Consider the following 24,381-nt stretch of genomic DNA (forward strand, 5'->3'; position numbering starts at 1 on the left):
GTTAGGGTAGTTGGGCAGCGGGGCATGGGTTCTCCGTGGGGTCCATACCCCTCCCCAACTCCAGGGTTATCGCTAAAATGAAGCTAAAAACCAGACCGCAAAATTGCAGATATTCGGCAGAATGAAATGAGGGGTCTGTGCGTGGGTATTAATGATCAGCCCCGGGTGATTTCCAAGGGCTTAATAGTTTGAGGTTGGTAACCTCAGGCGCTCGTTAATCATGAAACCACCTTTGGCAGATCTGTTATAGTGACTGTAATTAGAGCGTTTCCGAAAAATCCCCCCCCCTTGTAGTCTCAATTGGCTAATTACCTCATGGTCAAATAAGCATCTTTCCTAGGAAGGGCCCCACAGACAGGGTGATGGTTTGCAAGTCCACAGACCCATCAGTGGACTGCCATGAGCTCGAGCTGAGAACATGTGCTGGAAGACAGACTCTAATTAGCTGGAACCACTAGTTAAGGGAAGTCTTGCCTGCGCTGATATTCAGTAGGTACAGCCCCGTTCTCTGCCCCTGTGGGGCGCTGCAGGCTGGTCAGCTATCAAGGAAATCTCACGGGGTACCTTTTAAAGCTCTTTCATTTAATACATAGATAGTTTTTCAACAACGCTAACTCATTCCGGGGCTATTTATTGAGTGCCTAGCACATGCCAAGCTCTGTTCCAGGTGCTGAAGGTAAAGTTAAGAAAAAAAAAAAAAACTTATATTAAGGAAAGCCTGTTTAGGACTAATCTGCTGTTAATCAGAGCATTAAACCACTCAGAATCCCTCCTTGCCAACCAATATTTAATCCGACTTGAATGCTCCATGAGAAAGCTATTGGGTCGATCAGAGCATTAGGGTTAGATGACTTGGCTAGACACCCCTAGACCATGTTGAACCCCAGAGGCCAAAAGGTTGGAGGAAATTAGGACATCTCTTTCTCAGCCCTGGAAAATCAAATGAGCTCCATGTCCTCCTGAAGGGGTCCCTGGAGTGATCTTTGCTCAGGAAAGCATGGCCCTTGGAAAGCTCTTGAGTTCCATCTGTAACAGAACTGCTGCTTCTGGGTTGTGCATGATGCCTTCCCTGTTAAAGTATGGAGTGCCCCTTTTGTCATAGCAACAAGTCCAAAGGTAGTGTAATTCAGAGCCACACCATCGTCCTAGAATCCTTCTACGTGTCAACAAAGTTGCTCCACTTGGGACTCATGGGGTTTTTTTTGTCTTTGAGTCCATATGGGGGAAATTTGGAAAGGCATGACCTCTCGTAATTCTGCTTTCCCTTTTGAGATCGTCCACCCGGCTTTCCCTCCTGGTACTCCCTTCTTGGTGGCTAAAGAGTCATGTACCTACAGCTGCCACTCAGCATGGTGGAACTGGTCCTCATACCTTTAACACCATGCCCAGGTATAGCTGTCACATCCCGAGTTTAGACCTTAGCAAGACTCCTGCCTTTGATGTGTTGAGGTTTTTTTGTTTCTACATCTTGGCTGTGGACGTTCTTGAATGTTCCTGACGGGGCTTCTTGGCTGTGTCTATCTTTCATCTTGTGTTCTTTGAGTTCCTTTGTAGAATTAACATACCAATGGGTCTAATAAAGTAGGATTGATTTGGCAAACCCCATAAAAGGACAAGTGTCTGTATTCTAGTGTTGCCTGAATCAAACACTTTGCAGAGACACTGAAAGGGTTTTATTATCACAAGTGCCTGGTTCCAGGTCATCATGGGGATATTAGTATGGGACACCGGACGGGCTGTTTTGAGCTGCATATCTCAAATCCTTATCTCTCAGCCCTCATCCAGGAAGTTTGCTCATATTGACCCACCTGCTTTATTTCTTTCAATTAGCCCATTCCCACTGACGGTGCATGGAACATAAAGACATCATTGAAGTGATTTTTCAAGGCACACTGGAAAAAGAAAATCAGGAATATGTGGGTGCTGGTGAATGCCCTTTCAGTGGAGACGAATGCCAGCTATCAGCAACGAGGTGGATTATGATTCTTTAGTGTTCGTAAGAAAGTACTTCGTTTTTCAGAAGGAGTGCTTTATGCCTATAATGGAGATGGCAGCCCCGAGCTGATCCACTAATACAGATACACCGAGATTGCCTGCATTATTAACAAGTGTGCATTACATAATACGTATTTTTGGACTAGATTCTGCATTAGTAATGCACTTTCTTTGCAAGATGCATTTTAATCAGCAAATGAACATTTAACAAAACACCGCATTTTAGAGCCCCGGTCCTGTATAGTTACAAATACATTTCGGTGCACATTCCACACAGGCTCCGGGAGGAGCAGCAGAACCACACTGAAATACTGTTTCATCTCTCACTTAGGGCCGGGGCCGAGCAAATGGATCTGTGCAGAAAATGCTGTTTAAAATGCATTACGTGCACGACTTTAAAAAGTGCTTGCTGCAGAGTGAATTTCAAAAAGGAGCAAGTGGGTGATGAACAACTGCGGGTTGTTAGCAGCTAAGGAACAAGGGGCTCTGTCTGTCTGCCGGTAAATAAAGTGCGGTCATACGTCACCTTTGGGCTCTGCCGGAAGGAGGCTCCGGAACCTGTTGGACAGGAAAGTGCAGTTCCCAGTTCATCAGAGCATCATACAATAAGGTTCTGATTGGGGTGCATTGTGAAGAATATTGTCTTCAGCCCCTTCAAGGATTGTCCTGTGGAACGGGCATTGAGATGTATTTTACATGGTTCCAGAGGGCAAAATTACAACCTATGGGTAGTAGTTACAACAGGCAGATTTCAGCTCAACCCAAGGAAGAATATTCTAACAATTAGGGCTCTGAAATGGAATGGCTGTCAGGAGGCGGTTGGCTCTTTGTCAGAAGCGGTGTTAAATCAAAGGACAGATGAGCCCATATTGGAGATGTTTTCCGTGGGACTCATGAGCTGGGCAGAGTTGGAACTTGATGCGCGCCAAAATTCTTTTCAACTCGGATTCTGATTCCGTGAAAGGCATTTGGAGACCTTGGGAGAGGGGCTGGGGGCTCTATTGATGGCCATGCCCTTCCGACTCTGCTTCTATTTTAGAAGCATTTGAAAGTGCAGGCGGCTCAGTGACAGGAAGGAATGTTTGGGTGGCAGTTTCAGGACATGAGCAAACAGGTGTATGCAGAGAACCAGCAGGGCTGCAGTGCGGCTTTCCTAATCGGGCTCCGAGGCGCTTTGCTCCACAGCTCTCTTGCTGGAGCAAAAGAATTCGTCAGGTCCGTCTATTAATTCTGTCGGTCCTCTGCCTCCCCTCCCAGAGTTGTCTCGGAAATTAGGAATGAACTTGGCTGTTTAGCAGTCAGGAGTCGAGTCCCTTGCTGTCGCGGGCACTGTGTGGGGAAGGTGGTCAATGGGAATGCACCACAGCTCACCCTCCAACATGCATGTCAGCGCGATGTGCCCCCAGATTCTAAAAAGTGGGCTGCCAACAGGTGCCAAATAATAAACCCTACATGAGACACATAAACTGCCAAGGGCAGCTGAGGAACTGCTTATACAATCAGAGGGGAAGTTCAGCTGCTAGGTTTCCAAAAAGGTGGGTTTTTTCCTGGTGCTGACTTTTGAGATTTTCTTGTTTTTTTAAATGTCCGTGAGAGGATCGCTTTCGATCCCATCTGTCTAGTGTGCCTACCGTGTACATGACCTGTGCTGGTCGCTCCGGGGGAGACAGAGATGAGTCACATGAGTTCTCAAAAGGCTTGACAGGCTATTGTCATGGGTCCCCTAGACACCGACACAGTTTCCAAGATGAGATACGAGATAAGAGATTGGTTCTCCTCTCAGGTGAGTGGGTATAATCACTCTTGAATGAATTTTTTGGACAATCATTAGAAAGGACTATTTTTTCGAGATGGAGAGCTTTTCAAACTTTCTTTTGGGTAGAAATGAATTCAGGGAGTTTGAAGTATCCCCCACCCCTGACTGTGGCAATCAGCCAGAAAGGCTCTACCCCACTGGGAATTTAGCATTGCCCCGCCCCCGAAATAGGTCTGGGTACAGTACAAAAGCATTTGGCTCATTTCTCTGGGGCGCTATTTTGCTGTTACTCAGACGGCACTGATATCGATTGGCTCTCACCGGTAGAAATAGTGACAACCCCAAGCTCCTGATTTTGTGATTTTGGGGGAATGCCATCCAGAGCTAAAAGCAAATGATAGGGTGAAATAATCATCTTTTTGACACGGCTGGATTCTGTCCAGGCCATCATTTGGATTATAATACTCTGTTTGTGCCCTTTGTTTTTAAAGGGAGACAGGATCAGAAGTGAACCAGATTCCTGTGTACAGAGCTGTTAGGAGTTGTCTTCTCAGGAATAGCCTTTCTTTCCCTGGGATTTGTGCTTTGCCAGGGTTCGCCCATCGATCCAACACCCACTCACCTATTGACTTGCCTGCCCACCTCTGCCACAGGTGGAGCACTTTCTGGGCTCCTCATCCAACAGGGAGCGTCTGGAAGCCCCCTCATTCAGGCCGAGCTTAAGCACACGGGCCCTTGTTGGGCATGGTGCCTCCTTCTCTCTGCTTTGGCTCTGTCAGCTTTCATGTGGCCCCTGGTGTACACTCTGGACTCTGGCCATTGGCCTGGCCTTGTCCTGTAGAAATTGGGACTGGGTTCTGTCCATCTGCCTGCCCCCAGCTTACACTTTAGCTTGCCTGGTCCTTTCCCATGGCCAGCTGATAAAATCAGCATCCCAAGGTGCCAACAGCCCAGTGATTGCAGCCTCAGGTGGGCTGCTGGTTGCGGAGGACTCAGCCTTCGGGACCGTCCTCCGGTGTGTGGACTTAGCTTTTGTCCAGCTCTCCGGGTCATCTCACCTTCCCTCCGGCCGCCAGCACTGACAGACAGCCTCAAAGTTGTTTTTCTCCCCTCTGCTGAGAATCTGACTCACCTCTTCAGATTTGGTGGGGGAGTGAGTGAGCGAGCAACGCGCCCAGAGAGGAGAAACTCTTAGCGGTGTCATGGTTCAGGCACACGCTCATAGAAACCCTTTCAGCTCGAGCTCTTCAAAATATGATTAGACCAATTTTACATGTCTAGTCACTGAGGCTTTGGTAGATTGGGACTGTTTCTATATGTGCAAAGTGAAGTGGGGAATTGGGGCAATTATCTTCAGGCAAATGGCTCTGGGCTCTGTAATCAGTCAGTCCTGGTAATGGGGGAACCAGCCTCATTCACTGTAACGCTTGTTTGAGTTAAAAGAGGATTCTAGGTATTTGTTTGTTATTTGAGCTGGGCTTTGTTTTTCCAAAAGGCAGTCTGGTGAAGCTGTATCCCACCCCACACAGGAGTTAGGGTGTGTGGCTCCCTTTGGTGGCAGGACACTGTTGACCAGTTGGACATGGGCGACAGTGATGTGGATCTGTATGTAATCTGCAATTCAGCTGACCGCCTCTGCTTCTGGTGGAGGCGGCTCTGGGTTCGCCTATCTTTTTCGGCCCCCTCCTTCCCTCCTTGTGCATAAGGATCCTGAGACACGGGCCGGGTGGTCGACAGGGTCGTCCCCGTGCCAGGACCATCCAGATTCCAGCAGGGCCCACGGTTGGCCACGAACTGTGCATGCTAAAGAAAACGTCATAAAGCTAGGAGAATAACACAACAGAAAATGAACCAAATCAGAAAGGAAAATGTCATCGGCTGGCCATGGCTTTTCTCTCTTCCACTCATTGTTTTGGCTAAACATCATTGTAAATTGGGTTTTTTTTTTTACCTTTGCCGGTCTAGAAATGTGCTCACAAAACAGCCATCACTTCCCTCTCTTCACTCATGGAGCAAGAAAAGACTCGTGTTTTTCCAAAGCACAGAGGGCTGTTTTGCTTTGAGGCAAGTGCAGACTTCAATCATAATTGCCCTTGAGAACAGTCCTTGCCATTAGGAAGCCAACCAGCGGGTAACCAGGGCCGCGTGGGGCCTGCTGGGGGACACTGGGTGCAGGGTCCTGGCCAGGGAGCCCAGACGGAAGATTCTTGCCCATACACCTCCTGTATCTCCCTCGCCCACACTCGTGTTCAGAGTCCAAGAACAAGAGGATCTAATTAATAAGCACCCCAGCAAGGAGGTGGTGGGACTTGAGATGACTGTGGGAAAATACAGAGGAGGCAAAAAGGTGTTTTTTTAGACTGTCAGAAATCTTCGTCTTTGTCACTTTGAAATTTCCTGATGTTGCTTAATTAGTTAAACCTAAAATTTCCTTTCCACATTTGAGATAAGAGGGTTTTGAAAAACATCCAGCCAGACTATTGTGGCACAATGTGGCTTGTATATATATATATTTTTATTGATAGCTAGTTTATTCCTGCTCCGTTTGTTAAATCATAACGTCTTTCTCCAGTGTTTTACCGTGATCGGGGTTTACAGCCTTAATGATCATCATTTTATACTGTATTTTAAGATCTGCTGGGGCAAATGCCTTCTTACTGGATATTATCTCAGAACCCTCTGATAGTTTTGCCCATTTATTTTCCTGTAGAATGTAAGAACCATTTTTATCAAGTTCCATAATGACCTTGGTGATATTTTGACTGGAATTGCATTCAATCTATAAATTAAGTTGGGAAATACTGTCGTCTTCTCTGCGTTTAGCCTTAAGCCCCAGTATGATCTCACTCTTCATGACCTTGAGTTTCTGTCTCTCCCATCAAGGATTTGTGTTTTCTTTATATAATTCTCATGTATCATATGTAGAGTTTGATATGTGAAAATAGATCATGTATTTCCCAAGTATTTGATACTTTTGTTGCTGTTGCCAATGGGTTCTCTTTTTTCATTATATTCACAGGCTGTTTATTATGTGTTTATAGGAATGGTATTGATTTTTGTGCATTTTTCTCATATTCTGTGACTTTTAGAATTGCTTGGTTTATGAGGCAACCAGCAGCCTGCTCAAGCAAACACTCAGTGAAGGTTGCAGAGGATTTTGTAGAAAGGATCCGTGCATAAGGGAGAGAGGCGAACTAAGTCAGTGGTCGCCAATCTGCAGTAAAATGAGAAAAGTTAAAGACGATATGATGGGTTTTTCATCAGGCTCAAGTTACTCAGAGAAGGGACGAAGGGACGATTCTTTTATTTTTATTATTATTTTTTTAAGATTTTTTTTTTTTTTAAGTGATCTCTACTCCCAATATGAGGCTCAATTTTAACAACCCTGAGATCAAGAGTTGTACCCTCCCCAGCTGAGCCAGCTGGGCGCTGGAGCTCCAGGGACTGTTCTTGATCATGGAGCCTACAGAAGCTTCCCTCCTGTTAGTCTGTCAGTGGCAGCTCTTTTTGAATCACAACAGATAGTAATTTGAGTTTTTTGTTTTAAGATTTTAGAGAGTTTTTTAGAGCTTTAAAAGTTTTTGTTTTTATTCCATTTTTAAAAATTATTTTACTTCTATTAAAAAAATAAGTTGGCAACCCCAGGCTGGCATCTCACATTTCTTTTGAAATGTTAGCATTGTCTGAAATCTCTAAATCAGGAACTTCTACCTCATGTTCTCTTGGACGGTACAGTTGGTGATATTTGGTAATTCTGGGCTTCTTTTTATTTCAAAATAAGTTTGGTTTATTCTTTAGTTTTCTTCCGGTTAGTCTTTTGTGTTCTTCTGGTTAGTCGTGTCATTTCATTAAATTGATGTTTTATGTCTTCTCTCTTCTTTTTCTAGTCTCCTCACCCTCCCCCGTGCCTCACCGTGCTCTCCGGCAGTACGCGGCAGAGAAGAGCCCTTACTCCTTTACTAAACAAGGGGTTGGAATGGGGGCATCTTCATTGCGTTTCTTTTAAGAGATTTTCTCTTACTGTCCTTTCTCTGACAGTATTTAGGTGGCTTCCAAGAGGAAACAAGATGGCATCTCATGAGAGGGACTCAGCGGAAAGGCTGAGAAGGGCGAGGACTGAGAAGCCAGAGTTGGGACTGGATGGGCCTAGATGCACGTCTTGCGTCCCTCTGCTTCATAGCTGGCCAGTGGCATTACCTCTCTGGACTTCTGTCTCCTCCGTTGCAAAAAAGGTCTTTCTAGGGTCCAAAAAACTCTGCCGTCCAGGGTTATGGAGAGGATCAAATGAGGAAAGGAATAGACAGTGCCTAGCAAGGGTCTAGAACAGGCAAACTCTGAACCAGTAGTTTGATGGCAGCTGTAGGTGATGGTGGTGGTGGTGGTGGTGGTGGTGATGACGGTGGTGGTGGTGGTGGTGGTGGTGACGGTGGTGGTGATGACGGTGGTGGTGGTGGTGGTGGTGGTGACGGTGGTGGTGATGACGGTGGTGGTGATGACGGTGGTGGTGGTGGTGGTGGTGATGACGGTGGTGGTGATGACGGTGGTGGTGGTGGTGATGACGGTGGTGGTGGTGGTGGTGGTGTTGATGACGGTGGTGGTGGTGGTGGTGTTGTTGATGGTGGTGGTGACGGTGGTGGTGGTGGTGGTGACGGTGATGGTGGTGGTGGTGATGATGGTGGTGGTGGTGGTGGTGATGGTGGTGATGATGGTAGTGGTGATGGTGGTGGGTTTTGTCTATATACATTTCCAGTTCTCTCTTAGTGGCTTCTTGATGAAGGTCTTAGAAGCCATAGTTTGATGCACAGAAGTGCACTGAGCACCTGCTATGGCCACACACTGGGCTAGGCACCAGGAATATGTTGGTGAGCTAAATCAGACTCTGTCTCTCCACTCAGTGCATTCTGTGGGCGCTCTGGAAATAATGAATCATCATATTAAGGAGTCTCGTTACAACCTGAGCCAGGGACTCTGGAAAAGAACCTTTTTTCCGAGTGTACCGCAGAGGAAGCTGCCCTCGATTTGGGCATGTCAGGGAACCCTTGCCTGAGAAAGTGATATGTGCACACTTGAGCTGTGAACTGAAGGATGGGCATGTGGTGGGTGGCAGGGGATGGCGCAGGTCCCGGTGCAGGAATAGCATGTTCGCGGGCCCTCTGCTGGAAGGGACTGAATGTATTAAGGAAACTGGCAGACGGTCAGCAGAACCTGAAGTACGGAGCGAAGTGAGTCAGAGGGCTGGCCCAGGGCTGCCAGGTAGGGCCTCTTTGGGGACAAAATACAGTCTTGTGTCTTGAACACCTCAGGACAGTGGGAAGCCGTTGTCCTGGTGGCTGGCAGGTGCTGCCACCAAGCCGTCTGCTGCACAAATCTCTCTGGCCATGGGCTAGGGGCTAGAATTTGAAGGGAAGCCAGAGATGATGGGAGTAGCTGGGTCTCAGGAAGGTCATTCTAGAAATACATAAAACTGGTAGTAGTGAGAGTGACCCTGAGAGGCATCTGGGCCATCGATGAAGCAGGGCTTGGCGGCAACATGGAATCGGGGAATGGGCCATGTGAGGGAGGGAAGTCAGTAGCTTTCGCTGAGCTGCAGAAGGGGTGGGGGTGGAGGGGGTGCAGGGGCGGCTGGCAGACCGTGACTTCTGCCCTGTGGGGTGGGGTGAGTTCTGTCCCTGACTCGCTGAGTTAGAAGCACCTGCATGACCTGTGAGAAGGAATCCATGAGGTGGAAGGGTGGTGGGAGGGGGTCTGGAGCCTGACGAAGGGGCTCTGGTGGCAGCAGAAGAGTCTTGTGGGAAGGGCCGTGCGGGAGAGGCCCACCAACCTGAGTTTCCAGCCGAAGTCACTGTGGATGGAAGGGACTGGAGATGGTGTCATAGCCCCTCCGTGGTTCAGGTGAGGAGCCTGAGCCTCTGAGAGGGCAGGTCTGCTGGTTTGGGGCCGAAGCCCTCGGGGAGGGGAAGCTTCAGTCCTACTTGAGTCCCTTCGCCCCACACCGAGTGGACTGTCTTCATGGAGAGAGGGAACGCGAACCGAGGGCTCAGATGTCAACCCTCTTGATATCAGATCTATTTTTTGTCAGCATCCAAACGGACAGCTCACAGCTTCACATTCTTCTCTTGATCACTTTAGAACTGACGTTCTGCCGGCTCCTTATTAAAGAAAGAGCAAATCAAGAGCTGGCTGAAAGTGGTTTGGAAGCTGGAAATAGAACTATACCATGCCCTTAATACTCAGGCCTGGCAGGGTCCACACGGCAGCCGGGAAGGACTTGGGCAAGGTTAAAGCTAAGCGCATTTGGTGACACTCTTTTTCTGCTGGTTATTCAAAAATCCAGCCAAGGCCCAAAGCACCAGTCATTATTTAAAGCTGGTCCCCAGAATATGGGGATTCGGTACAAGAACGGCAAATCCATTTTTCTCAAGACCCTTTTTCAAGATGCCTACTCTGAAACCTGTGATGTCTCAGCAGCTTCTCCTAGCTGTAATTTAAAAAAATGCAGTGTTTAATTATATGTGACATTCATGAATTGGATATATTACATGAAAAGTCAGTCAAAAAAAAAGTCTGCTTTAATGGCCCTCCACCAGCCATAGTCTCCATAGCTGGCCTCTCACATTCCCCCGAGGCTGCCAGCTTCACACAGGATGACCCGTTTCCATAGAAAAATGTCTCCCTCCCTCTTCCTTCCTTCCTTCCTTCCTTCTTTCCTTCCTTCCTTCCTTCCTTCCTTCCTTCCTCCCTTCCTCCCTTCCTTCCTCCCTCCCTGGCTCCATGCCCAGCGTGGAGCCCAGTGAGGGGCTTGAATCCATGCCCTGAGATCAAGACCTGAGCTGAGATCAAGAGTCAGATGCTTAAACAACTGAACCCCCCACGCGCCCCCCCAAAAATGTCTTTTTTTTTTTTTTTAACACAAGTAGTGTTTATGTCACTTTGCAGCCTTTTCACTTGGCAGTGTTATCTTGGAGACCCTTGCATGTTGGTTCACCTAAGATCTCCTTTGTTCTTTTCAGTCGTCACGCCATCATCTGTGGTTCCGGTAGAAGACTATCAGTCGTCCTTTCCCTATCGGTGTACATTCTGGCTCTTTCTCCTGGTCCCCTGTCCTGGCATTTACTTCTGTGTATACCACGGTTTGTCTGGGGTCAGTCGTAAGTGAGGTCACAGGGAGGCATGTGCTTTGACTCCGTTGCCCTCCAGTATAAGGCTACCAGTCGGCCCCCACGGCAGTGTGTGTGTGTCCCCCACCTTCTCACACCACCCCGTTGCTCCGGCCGAGAGAGCAAGGCACCGGTGGTGTGCCCAGACCCCCGCGAGTTGGGAGCCAGGCCCTGGCGCTGTTTTCCTAAGGGGCATGACCTTGGCTCTGACTGGTCAGGAAGAAAAGTTAAACTTTAGTGAAATACATTTCTGAGACTTCCCACAAAGGGGGGTGGGGGCGAGACCGCACTGAGAGAAACTAGGCCAGGCTCTGCACTGTTTCTTCAAGTTCTTATGAAGGGCACTGAGCCTTTCGAGACACCGCATTGACAAATCTCTCTTGCTAGTGCCCCCTCGAGAACTATGAGCAGTGCTCCGATCTTTTGGTCATTCTGAACCCCCCCTGGTAGACCTCCTCTCCTAATCCCCTATCTAGACAGTTCAAATTGGGAATGGCCACAATTGAAAGAATGCTCTCCAGCCTTTGAGATTGGGAACCCTGTCCCCCGCGCTCCTCCCCGCCCTGCCCCTTGCAGGCATAGACGAGTTGGTCACGGTGTATAACCAGGGTTACTGTATAATTTGTCATCCAGCTGGGACGTTTTTGAGTGTGAAAGGCCGCGTTAACTGGAGGGGTTTCTGGGATGATGGGTAAAGTAGGGCTTTCCTGCAAACCGGGTTGTATGGGCGTACTAGCTTTTCCTTATAGTAATATTAATCTATTATTAATAATATAATTATAACATTGTAGTTGTATATAAGTAAAATTAGTGAAGTAATATGATTAACATTACTATTATTTTTAGCATGTTTAAAAGTAACTTCCCAGCTCTGACTAGTTTTAAAATAGACTTCTGTCCGAAGAAAGGTACGCCATTAGGAACACTTGTTAAATTGGGTGAGCTATCTGTATGAAAAGGGAAATGTGCTGACCAGTGCTTCTGAAGTCATTGTGGAAACTTTAGGAAAAGAGCAAACTTGGGAGAAAGAGAACAGGAACTTTCTCTGAGACCTTTCCTGGGGGTTCCTGACCGGAGAGCTGAGGTGCATGACCACTGGCTGTTGGGGGCTTCGCTCAGTATCAGTGGCGGGGACTCTGGGCTCCTCCTTCCCCCTCTCCTGCACCCCATGCTGGGGGCCCAGTGCACGCCTTCCAGCAGAGCCATCAGAAACGCCCCACAGCACACGGCCTGCAACAGAGGAGGTTGGAGGCGGCTGGCCTGGGGTGTGGATGGAATGGCCTTCTTTAGGCAGAGAATGTAGTCAAAACTTTCTGAGCTCAAAAGCACTATAGAAATCAGAAAACATTTTACAGTCCCTTAGAAAGAATTGAGATTTTTGCTCAAACTTCAATTATTTCCATACTAGCTAGATGATTTTTGCCATATTCCCACACTATAGCGGCACTTAACGGTTTTCTTTAAATCAACTTGCTGTATTTATGTGAATGAATTTAGTTTTAAAGGAAAATTACACCATTATCACTGGCTTCTAGCTAAGAATTTTTTAAATACACAAGAAGGTAAATACATAGCTCTTCAAATGGATAACGTTGGCCCTTGGCCCCTTGGGATCGCCTTGGGCACCACCTTGGTTGGGTGTAGCACTGTCTTCTCCCCAGCAGACAGCGAGGGGCCGAGTTTGTTCATCCCCCTGGGCGAGTACTCGTCTGGCCCGTGGGAAAGATGTCCTGACAGCTGGTCTTCCTGAGCTGTGTAGCATATTCTCGTCTCCCTCAACAACAGATATTTACCATCGGGGCGGGGGGGGGGTACAGAATCGCTTTTGGACCCAGGATCTAGTGAGGCAACTCTTAGCTGAGGAGTGCTGGGAAGGGTTCTGGTTCCAGCCAGCTGAAGCCTGGTGAGTTTGCACAGGACTAAATTACTTGGGGCATATTTTCTTTCCATGACATTTGCCTTCTAATAATAAATCGACGGAGGTCGTTGTCTTGATCTGCCTTTACCATGACCTTTGCCGTCACTTCACATGTTTTTGTTTGCAGGCGCAGCCAAGAAACAGGCGTATCAGTGAGGCTTTAACCCATGCCCTTGGCCTCCGCAGAGCTCTGTCCCAAACAACAGGAGCGTGAGCTCAGGCACCTTCTACTTCCTGCTGGGCTTTTCTGGGGATTTGGGTGGGGGGAGGTGGGTCTTTTCTCCCATCATGCGCTTGGTTCTGGATTGGATGCCAGAAAAGGGCCTGTGCCTAAAAATACACCTTCAGAAGTGCGGTGGGATACGCTTTTCATACAGGTCAAAAGCCAGCAAAACGAAGCCAATATAGACATGATAGAAGGAACACGTTCACAGAAAGCATACGATAAACTAGAGATTTGTTACTCTGTTACTCTGGCGGAGGAGGTGCGTGAGGACGCGGGGAGGCATTCGAGTGTATGAAGTTACTGGCTGCATCTTGCTTGGGTTGGCTCGTTGTGTATTTTTAAATACTAAATTTAAAAAGTATGTGTTGAGGCCATCTCCATGGGTCAATGGAATGGGACAGTTGAAACAAATCCAGGGCATTTGGGGAGGGGACCCGTTGTGCTGTGGCCAAAGGAGGTGGTTTTCAGGCCAGGCTGTTGCTGACCAGACGCCAGGGCTCTGCTCACCCATCTTTATTTTGAACAAATCAAGAGGGGTTCCTAGCACACGCTAGGTTCTCAGCAATTTGTTGATTTTTTTCACATGTATATTGTGAGTATTTTTGAATACTGAATTCAAGTGTTGTTGAATTTTTGTTGACTCTTTTTTCACATGCGTAAGTTTAAACTTGTTATGGACGTCTCCCGGCGTCCTGAGGTGGAGACGCAACCCCGGGGCCCCAGCCCCGCAGTACTAGCCCATCAGCGCTTTCTCCCTCCTTTACCCCTACTTCTTCGAGTGTCTTTTTTAAGGCATGTCCCAGAAATCATACTGTTTCATGCTGCTCTTTCTGGGCTCTTTTGGTTGTCTGTTGAAGCCACCCCCTCCCTGCAAGGAGAGGAAGTCGGGTAACTGACCCCCCTTCCCCTCCTCCTGCCCGTGAGACACTTAGTCACTGCACAGATCTGGGACACCCTCGCTAGGGGAGTAGACTCTAACCCCTGTGAGCCCTAGGAGTCTCCTAAAGCCACCACCCATCTTCTGGGTCCCCTTTCAAAGGCCTCCAGATTGATCGCTGGAGATTTTCCCAATTCCCAAAACAACATAGAGACATTTTCAGCGGCCAGGCAAATTTCAGCTATGCTCTTTCTAAAAGAATGCACATTTGGAACGTACAGAGCCCAAATCAGTGTGATGTCAGTTGTCACTGTCCGTGTGGAAAGATTTTGCCACGGCCAGCTGCTGGGCCTCTTTGCACTATATTAATAGCAGGGCCATGGGGCCCATTGGGGTCGGAAGCCAGGGAGAGGAGAGGGACAGCTGTGGCGGACATCACACCATGCTCCAGGCATGTGCTCTCGTGTCATGGGCACACACAGATGGCCCACACCTTGCCCTGCCGCTCAAAGCCCCCCAGGCCTGCGCCTGTCTTCTCCTTGTAGGGTCAGGAATGGGCTCAAGTGGACAGCACACTTGACGGAGGAGCCAAATTAAGATTGGCGTGATTGGAATAGAGGGTTCGGGCGGCCCAGTGTTCTGGGTCAGCTTACGCTTTTACCGGAAGCAGAGGCATGTGCGGGCCGAATGAGGCAGTGGTATTTAAACAGCTGGGGGTATTGGGTTCTATATGCCAAGGCTGGACAGATAGTTTTAAATGTCACAGGCCAAATGGAAGCTCAGTTGGCAGCAGGTTAGAGGGGCAGGGGGATTTGGAGGACACTGCAGTACCATGGCTAGATATGGTCAGGAGAGCTCGGTAGGATTAGTGCCTGGGAAGAAGCCCAGCATGTGAAGTTCAGTGAAGAGGTAGCAGGAGGGTCATTTGAGTAAGCGGTAGGCGCCGGCGGGTGGGGGCAGGGGCAGATGGAAATGTGGGGAAACGCCAAGGACAAGTCTGGAGCGGAGAGGTCAGCAGGGTTGAGCCCCCTCGCTCACAGGAACGGGCCGCGGAATAAACCTGGTGGTTCAGGTCCCCGGTTTTGGTGTCAAACAGACCTGAGCACTAACCTCAGCACCCCACCGCCTGCCCCACGCCCTTGGGGCGACTCATTTATCTGCCGAGTTGGTTTCCTGACTTACGAGGAAGGGGACCTGGGCTCCTGGAGGATTAAACTAGACAACCCGCTCCGGAAGCTCAGAAACAAGTCCCGAAAACGGTGGCCGCTGTTACGACTAGCAAAAACGAAATCTGTGGAAAACCACCATTATGGAGCAGAGCTGGAAACTGCCCTCCAGGCTCATCCCACCCAGAAACGGGTTGTGTTTCAACCGCACAGAATCTTTTTTTTTTTTAAGTCTGAATTATGATAGCCACCAGTGTTTAGATATTGGGAGATATTAGCAAAACTCTTGGAGAGTTGACTTCTCCTGGCCCACGCTCCGAAGCCTCTAGCTTCCGGGGCCTGTCCACAGGCAGTCGTCACCGAGGGGTGACCGCCCCCTGTCGGCGAGCTGCAGACCGCCACCACCGCCACCGCGCCCGCTGCCATCTGGCCCCGTCACTCATGTCTGAGCGGGGCCTGGCCTCTGTAGGCATTTGCACTTGTTCTCTGTGCAGTGAAGTGGACCTATTATTATCTCAGAAGGGGCGAGGGCTGTCAGAATTAGCCACCAAATTGCTGGCTGGGGCCTTCTTGACTTTGCCCTGACATTGGTCTTGGGAGACCTGGGCTCCTGGAAGAGCACTGAGTGGCCTGGCCGGGGAAGGGGGAGGTGAAGGAAGGGGGCAGCGAGCTTTCACGAGGGCCTCTGTCAGGGCCCCGGAGGCCGCTCGGCTGCCCGTTTCCCTCCCTGTGGCCCCTCGGTAAGCTGAGTAGAAACACAACAGGGTTAGGGCGGTTTCTGTGGCGATGCCACCATCCGTGCGCGCGGGGCCCCTCAGCCATAAGGTGGAGCTCGGGGAGGCTCCGGGGAGGCTCCGGGGAGGCCAGGGCGGGTCTGAATCCTGGATGTGGCTTCTCAGCCTGGGGAAGGAAGGCAGGAAGGGTGGGGAGGGGCTTGCTCAGGGGGCTCGTGGGGCCCTCGGCTGGGGGCAGGCAGCCCTCAAATTGATCCCTATTGCTGTGCAGAACCTTTTGCTTGTCCAGGCCCCTGGGAAGAACCCTTGGCGGCAGTGACGCAGCTGGGCCTTCAGGGCCGCCTGTGTGAGGGCCTGGGAGACCCCTCCTCTCCTTTGAAGAACCAAGTCTTCTGTGGGAGAAACACTCGGTAGGGTTGGCCGTTTACACACAACCAGCCTCAAACTTGGAGAGGCCCTTCTTCCTGACTTGTTTGCTCCTTTATTGGATATGCCTCATGGTGCCTCCCATATCCTAGGCATTAGGGAAATACATTAATTCATTTAGTCTTCACAGCGACTTTACAGGGAAACTGAGGCACATAGGTCAAATAACCCTTGCGAGGCCATACAGCTGGACAGTGGTAGAGTCTGGATTTGAACTCCAGAGCCCACCTTCTAAACCACTGTCTGCGAATGCTGCTTGGAGATGGGGATGGGGGGCGGGCTCCGGGGAGGAGTCTGAGGTGATGTTTGCGCTGAGTCAGGAGCCCACCACCTCGCAAGCTGGGGGAAGGGCCTGGGGTGGGAAGAGCTGGCTGTGGGCTCTAGGGACAGAGGGAGGCCAGCCTGGCAGCAGGAGTGACAGGGAGGGGAGCGGGGCTGGACTAGGGCCATGGAAGCGCTGAGGGGTCTCAGCCATGGTCTGAACCCACCTCTTCCAGCACCCTCTCTGCTAACCTCTCTGCTACTGTGCTGAAGAGGGATTGCCAGAGGCAGGAGGAGTGGCTGGGAGACCGGCTGGGACCCGTCAGTGGTGATGATGAGTATGTTTGAGATGCATTTGGGAGGCTCGGCAGCACTTGCCTGTGGATGTGCTAGAGGTCAAAGGTCACTCTGATTTGCTCCGGGTCTGCTGAGCGGGTCTGCTTCCTGAGGTGGTCCAAGTCTTGGGGGAGGCTTTCCCTTGGAGACCTCTTTCTTGACAGTGGAGAGGAGGGTCCCTGGTACTTCGGAATACTCGTCAGCCTGTGGTCAGAGCTGGTTCCTTCCAGCCTGGAGCAGACGTGGCCTCAGGGCAGGGTGGCCTTGGAGAGCTGGCCGGGGTGGGGTGTGACCGTTGGGAGGACCAGCCAAGAGAGGGCAGGCCGAGGGCAGACACCCGTGTGTCAGCGCTTACACGATTTCCAGCAGGGCCTTTCGTCTCACCTGCACTTCTGGGAGGAGCAGTAGGCCCTGTAGATGCGGTGTCCTGAGTCTTCCCATTTTAACTTTCTGATATAGGTGAGGACAGTGAGGCCTGGGGGGTCACGCCCCTGATGGAAAACGTGAAGTCGCCCTTCACGCCCCTGATGGAAACAGTCAACTAGGTGGGGTGTGTGGGTGGCCGTTGCTCACTGTGGGGACACCGTGAAAAGGTCTTCTGGACACCCCCAGGTTCGCTTGGAGCCCGGCCCTTCGTCTTCCTCTCTTTGGGTGATGGATGCTCTTGGGGGCTCGGACCGAGGCACAAAGTGCCCCAGTCCCTCACCACTAGATGGCGCAGCTGCAGTAATGATGCCGCTGGTGCTCTCCATGCCCCCTTTGTCAGGAGAGTCCCTGGGGTGGGGGTTCCTCTGGTCCCCTTGGCCTGGGGCACCTCTTGGACCTGCTCTGGACCTGGCCATGTGTGTGGTCCTGGCTAAGTGATGGCACCTGCATGGGTTTCCTTGTCTGGAAGGACAGTTGGGTACAGAGATGATGGGTTTCCATTGGCACAGTCATTTGGTGGTGAACGAGGCCACGAATTCAGCCGCCTCATTTCTTCCTGTGTTCCCTGCTCTACACGACCAACAGGACCGCCATGGTTCTGTCTCCTTCCTCGTTTCCCAACCAGAAAGATTCAGAGAAGGTTTCTGTGAGCTTGTCTCCGTGTGCTCTGCTCTTGGCTGGCCGAGGCTCTGAAGTCGGCTGTGGGCGGAAGAAGGCCTTGGAGATTGGGACTCCCAGCAGGTTTCATTAACAGCCCATTCTGTCTCATCAGAAAAGGGGCCACGTTTCCAGAACCATCACTCCTTCTCTCTGAAATCAACAACAGACAACAGTCTATAAAGATTGCCCACAAGTACAAGTCGCACTGATGGTTCTTCTGGCCATCGGGAGAAAGAGATCAAGTACAAGAGCCACCCGAATATGACCTTGGGTGGTTGTGGTGTGTGCGCACTTGTCTGCCTTTGGGTACCCTGTTCGCCCCTCCCCTTTTCCTCTTCTTTCTGTCGCAAGCGGGTCTGTTCTCAGGCGTCCTCGGGGCGTCCAGCAGCAGTGTCCCTGGTGGCACCGCCATGTGTGGCCCCGCTGAGCCTCGTTGATGGCACCTCATTGATCGGACTCTTCATGCTTCAGCCTCTTTGCAGGGGGACTTTACCCTTGCTCCCCGGAGAAGAGGTTTGCTAAAAACAGATTTGTGTAAACAAGGTCTTAGGAGGAAAAGGTTCATCTCCACCTTCTGCCAGAACGCTCTTGTTCTTCAAGGCTTCTCTGCCGCGTTCTTTGCAAATGTCGGTTGGGAGATGAGTCAGTTTTAGCTTGGAGTGCAGGCCCAGCACGGTGGCCCCTTACAAACACCTTGTCGGAGCTTACTTTGGGTTCACCACCGGGCTTCTGTAAGGTGGTTTGATTAATTCACGGTGGTAACCCCACCGCCCAACGCCATCTGAAATGGGAGGATTTACTGTACCAGTTTACTGCCAAGCCACATCAGGTGAAAGCGGGAAACTCCAGACCATCTGTTGTTAAAAAAAAAAAAATTAATAACGGAACATCCACCGAGCAAACACTTTGTACTGCTGCATAATAAATGTGGAATGCGGTGACCTCGGCGGAGGCAGCCACGGGTTTGTCTCCCCACTCCCTGCTTGTCTGGGGCGCCGGGCTGTGAGGTTTGTGGCTTTCTGCCCCCTGAGGAGAAGGCTGGACGCCGGGCCCTGGCCCTGGTTGCTTTCATCATTTTCTCACTCTCTTCTCTACGCCACAGCGAATGTTCTAGGCAGAACGTCCAGGCTTCTGCAGACACTCCTCATCCGCCAGTGCCATTCGCCTAGAATCTCCAAAGTCAGGGCGCCTGGGTGGCTCAGTCGTTAAGCGTCTGCCTTCAGCTCAGGTCGTGATCCCAGTGTCCTGGGATCGAGTCCCGCATCGGGCTCCCTGCTCCTTGGGAGCCTACTTCTCCCTCTGCTTCTCTCTCTCTCTCTCTCTCTCTCTCTCCCCCCCTCCTTCTGTCTCTCATGAATAAATAAATAAAATCTTAAAAAAAAAAAAAAAAGAATCTCCAAAGTCAGATGTGCGGACCCGCTCCGAGGCGGTCAGCCCTGGACGACTCGGGGGTGCGAGGCGGGCAGCGCCCCCATGGTTCTCCCCCACCATGAAGGACCAGCCTCCTGCTTTGCTTAGGAGAGAGCTGACAGCTCCTTTTTGATTTGCAGCTTTTCAGAACGAGGCAGGGGTTCTCCATCGTTGCAACACTCGAGTTAGGCAATTGTTCGTAGACCCTCTTCTGGGGCCCGGTGCAGAATAACATGGTGAGCACGCACCCGCCACTCAAATCAAGGTAGCGACAGAACCTTCAGGGAGAAGCCTTCAGAAGATGAACTGTTGAGGCTGGCTGTCAGCGCGTGAGGCCGTGACAGAGCTGTGATGAAGTTCTTTTCCATGGTGCTCAGAGCCTGCCGCCAAGGCCCCAGCAAACCCACGTTCAAAGGCCGTTTCTTCAAAGTAAACAGCGCTGCCTTTGAACTGGGAAGGGAGACGGGGGTCGGAAGGCAGGTCTCAGTGCGCGTGTTTGAACGGGCTCCACCAGGGGAGATGCATGATTTCTGGTGGCCTAAGCCCTTGGGGTGCAAAGAGGGGCCATCGGTGTCCTGTGACATCTCCGTTCACCTGCGGCCACCCTAGGTCCCCATGTGGGGCTGGGCTGGGAGGGGTGACAGGAGACCCTGGGCCACATTATGAAATCAGGAAGGGGGGGCACGTGAGGCACAGCCTTGTGTGGGGATGATGATGAAGGGCTCTTCCGGAGGGCCCCCCCCAATCCTGTTGTGCTCTATTCAGAGGGTTGGGTGGAGGCTTTCCTGAAGGGCTCTGTGAAGCGCTGTACCCTCGGGCTGTGCCGTCAGGAGGCAGGACACAGGGAACCTGACAAGGGAAAGGCCCCATCGTCCGCCTGCCCCCCACAGAGGCCCCCACTCCACCGGCAAGCCCCCCCCACGTGGTAGCCAGAGGCCACTGACCATACTGTTCTTCTGCCCCAGGCCTCCAGTGGCTACCTGGAGTACAGCCCACCCTCTGAGCTTGGCCTTGATCACCTGCCTTGCCCCCAAATGCCCCAGACGCTGTTTGGCCCAGAGCTACCTGAAGCCCTGCCCCTGGGCCTGCTCTTCCTCTCCTGGGGGTCTTCCTCACTCTCACCTTGGCTTCCCACCTGCAGGGAGCCCCCTGCCACCCAGCTGTCACTGACGCCGAGGCCCCCGTCGCCTCGGTCCCTGGACTGGGAATGGTTGCTGCCACCTCTTCTAGTGCCTGGGCTCCCGGGAGGAGGGCCAGAGTTGCCCTGAGGATTGTGTTCTCCAGCTTGGTCTTCTCCTGTGGTGTGCAGTCGGTGCCTAATAAATGTGTGAGCTTGAGTAGAGTGAATGTCTTTCTCTCTGTTCATTCTCTGCAGAGCCCTCCCTGCTCGCCTCACGCCTGTGTCCCGAGGCCAGCGTGGGGCCGCGCTCCGTTTCCCTCGAGCTCCCGGCGGCTGCTCGCGGGGCTTCTCAGGACGCAGCCGCGCCTCCCCCGAGGCCGAGCCGGGTGCCCCCCCGCCTTCTCCCCTGATTACGGGGTGGGGCTTGCCTTCACGGCACTTACCATCACACGGAACGTGCTGGCTGAACGCCTGGCTTCCCAGCGGACTGAACCCCAGCAGGCAGGGGCTGTCTTTCTCACACACTCAGCACAGAGCAGGCCGTGAGGCCCCGGAATTGCTGGCTGGCTGGACGGACGGACGGACAGACAGCGCAGAAGGATCCAGACAGGGCATGAAAAGGGCAACTGAAGGAGTATCCCAAGTGCAGAGTGGCCTCACGACTGCACGGGGATAGGCACAGCAGTGAGGGGCGTCCCCGAATCTACTGAGAGCAGCCATACAGACGAAGCCACCTCCTTGCTGTCAGGGAAACGAATTTTCTCAAACACATTCCCCTGTGAAGCTGGCGAACCTGCCCCATCACAGCAGCATCCTGCAGCGTGGATGCGGGATTCTCTGGGCTTGAGAACACTCCCCACCCCCGCCGCTGCCGGGGCCCATTCGTGAACCTCCGCAGGGTCTAGCCTGGCTCCACAGGTGGGGGAAGGGGGACTGAGGAGCCTCTGGTGCCCAGCTCTGCAGGGAAGGCACCAGGTCTGCAGTGGCTTTGTGCTGGGGGGGGCGGGGGGTTCCTAGTGATGCACTCGGGCCACTGGCCACTCTGTCTGCTCCAGAGTTCTGCCAGCCAGGCGTGTGTGGCCCCTGCCGGCGACCTACCGGGCTGTAAGGGGCCTGGCAAGTGGGACGAGGAGGCCAAGGGCCCTCAGAGGCCGAGAGAGAGAGAGGGAGAGAGGAATGAACGGGGCCTTGGCTACCAGACAGCCCGTGCCACAGGGAAGGCTCAGAGTCTGTGGCTTTGGAGACCGTGTCAGGGGGGTGGGAGATAATGGGCCTCCTGGTCCAATTCTGTGGCCAGGCACCCCTAGCCCTCTCCCCGCCAGCGTGGTCGTAATGCTGACCGCCTCCCACTTCTCTGGCCCGTAGCCTTTCCTCCTGTCTCTCGGGAGAACAACGTGACCGTCCTCGCCAAGGCCGACCTTCTTTCTTGTGGCTTCTGCCTACTCTGGCCTCCTCTGCCTCACCACCCGTTCAGCCACGGGCACGCAAGAGAGGCAGGAATCCCTTCCACGAGGCGTTTCCTTCCAGTGGGAGAGGAAAGCTGTAAAGGAGAACTCTGAACGGTGTGGCAGGTCAGAAGTGACTTCTGCACACTCGCGCTCCCACTCGGGTTGGGGGCAGCGGGAAGACAGACTGCAGATTGAAACGGGCCCCCGTGCTCCCTCCCCTCTGTGTCCAGGCCCCGGGCTTCTCCGCCGTCGGCACTGTTGCTAGTTGGGGCTGGACTGGGGGGCGCCTGGCAGCGTCCCTGGCCTCTACCCACCAGAGGCCGGTAACCACCCCTCTGCCTGTTGTAACAACCAAAGATGTCTCCAGATACCGCCCTGCGTCCTCCCGGGGGGGAAACCCACGCCCCACTGGAAGACTATGGTTAGCTTGCACAAAGTTTACTTTGACCTCATAGGAAGAAGTAAAAAAGGACAGAAAAAGATTTCACACATCACCTGATCTGGACTCGATCCTACCGCCCCAGGGTAGCAGAGATGTAAAGAAAGTCTGTGCCCTTCCACGGGTCCCGGTGCTAACCTGGAGTCTGATCGATGTTGCAGAAATAGCTCTAGATCAGTGTGCATCATGGGCACAGACGGATCTCTGAGCTCCACTTGGCCCTGGGAGGCCCTGGAGCCAGGGTGACCCCAGCAGCAGCAGGCATGCCCCACCCTCAGACTTTGGCTCCTGATGCCCTTATCCAAGAGAAGGAACCAGGCTTCTTGTTAAAAGAGCTTGTTCCTGGGCCGAGGTGAGGACCGCAGGTGAGCCAGGAACACGGCATTGTGCCTGAAGATAAGGAAGTCCTCCAAAACCAAAATGGGGGCCATGGCAGGGGACACAGGAGCCACCGAGAGTGGAACCATCTGACTAACAAGCGAGCACTGGATTCTGACCCCCGAGTCTACACCGTTGTAAGTAACTGAACAAATAGAGAAATGCGTACAAGAGACAGATGTCTTGCATAGAGAATTCCAAAGAATTTGTTACAGGATTTTGTGTCCCCTTAGCGTCCATGGTTCTTGGTCACACCGCTTTGGAGAATGAGGAGGTAGACCACACCGACGGTGGTGGGCAGCAGAGCAAAGTTGATTGAGCAAGAGCATAATGCTCCCGGAAAGGGAGGGGGGCCGGAGTGGGTTGTCCCCGGGGTTTCTAAGTTTAGGGGTTTTTATGAGCTCTTTTGCGGAACTATGTTAAACAATCAGGGTGTGCTGAGTTGTGTGATCGGGGCTTTGGTCACGTATCTCTAAGTATTAGGTTCATGTCCACGTGCAGATGGTCTTTTTCTTTTTTTTGCTGACATCCGGGGGCTTAGGTCCTAACTGCCCCTTGCCCGTGATATTGACAGATGCTTTTGTGGTTCATTGTCTTATTTTAGGACGTTTTGCAGAAGTTTTTTCTGCAAGGGCTGCAAAGCAGAATGTCAGTGCGGTCCTGTCTAAGCTGCGGAACAGGATGGCAGTGCTGTTTGATCTTAGCTGTCCTGACTCCATATTTCCTTGCTGGGGACCTTGGCCCCGACTCCCTGACTGTCCAACTCACTCCTCACAAATTCATGTAAAAGCCACTTAAGGAGTAGGGCCGTAACCACCCATCCCTTCAGTCTGGGCGCCGCTAGGGGACTTGCTTCCAGAGCGCAGTGTGGAACCTGGGCGGACGGGAACGCTGCACACCAGCCGGGGCTGAGGTTCACGTCACCAGTGAGAGTCTGGGGAGAGCGCGGACCCAGACAGGCCGCGATGAGAAGACCTTCACGTCTGTGAGCTCCCTCCTGAACCCATCACCCTGATCCAAGTACGAACCAAACATCAGGGACATTCTACCAAGGATCTGCCAGTCCTCCTCAAAATGGTCAAGGTCATCAAAAACAAGAGAAACCTGAGACACTCACAGCCAAGAGGAGACCTGACAACTCAATATAATGTGACCTGGATGGGATCCTGGAACAGAAAAGAGGCATTTGGTGAAAACCAGGGATAACCTGAATAACACATGGCGTTCAGTTAATAATGGATCAGTGTTGGTTCATGCGTTGTGGCAAAGTACCTCAGCAATGTAACAGTAGTAGAAACTGGGTGCTGGGCCCTCGGGACCTGTACTGTCTTGGTGACTCTTCTGTAAATCTAAAACTATTTTAAAATAAAAAGTGTACTTAAAATATAGGCATGTGTGTCCCAGTCTCATGAGAAATAGCTACCAAGGCACCAGGCCTTCCTGGATGCCCATCAGCGCTACAGACAGAGCTAAGACAAGTGAAACGGCGCCCTGCCCCCACACTCACGTGGGGTTCTGGCTGCCCCCTCGCCCCCCATCCTGATCTTTTTTCTGTGCCATGACTCCCAGCATTGCACGGCGAGGACTGGAGGGAGGAAGTTGGGCTGGATACATGGCGAGGGAGGAGAGTTGGGGTCCAGGAGGCACC

At 51.8% G+C, this 24,381-nt stretch overlaps 1 long non-coding RNA gene across 3 annotated transcripts in view; it reads left to right on the forward strand.

The window, feature by feature from the left end:
* The window catches only part of LOC112809961 (uncharacterized), a 33,318-nt gene extending 9,197 nt beyond the window's left edge, over nt 1-24,121 (forward strand). The window contains exons 4-5 of one of the 3 annotated variants that reach the window (XR_012375595.1): nt 21,834-22,870; nt 23,338-24,121. This is a non-coding gene — a long non-coding RNA (uncharacterized lncRNA). Of the gene's footprint in view, nt 1-21,833 lie in introns of all 3 variants that reach the window. The other 2 variants (XR_003204704.2, XR_012375596.1) reach the window with 2 other exon arrangements.
* The last annotated feature ends 260 nt before the right edge of the window (nt 24,122-24,381 follow it).

The sequence above is a fragment of the Callorhinus ursinus genome, unplaced genomic scaffold (genome assembly GCF_003265705.2).
Source record: "Callorhinus ursinus isolate GAN/ISIS: 27379988/994484 unplaced genomic scaffold, GSC_fseal_2.0 scaffold53, whole genome shotgun sequence".
NCBI lineage: Eukaryota > Metazoa > Chordata > Mammalia > Carnivora > Otariidae > Callorhinus > Callorhinus ursinus.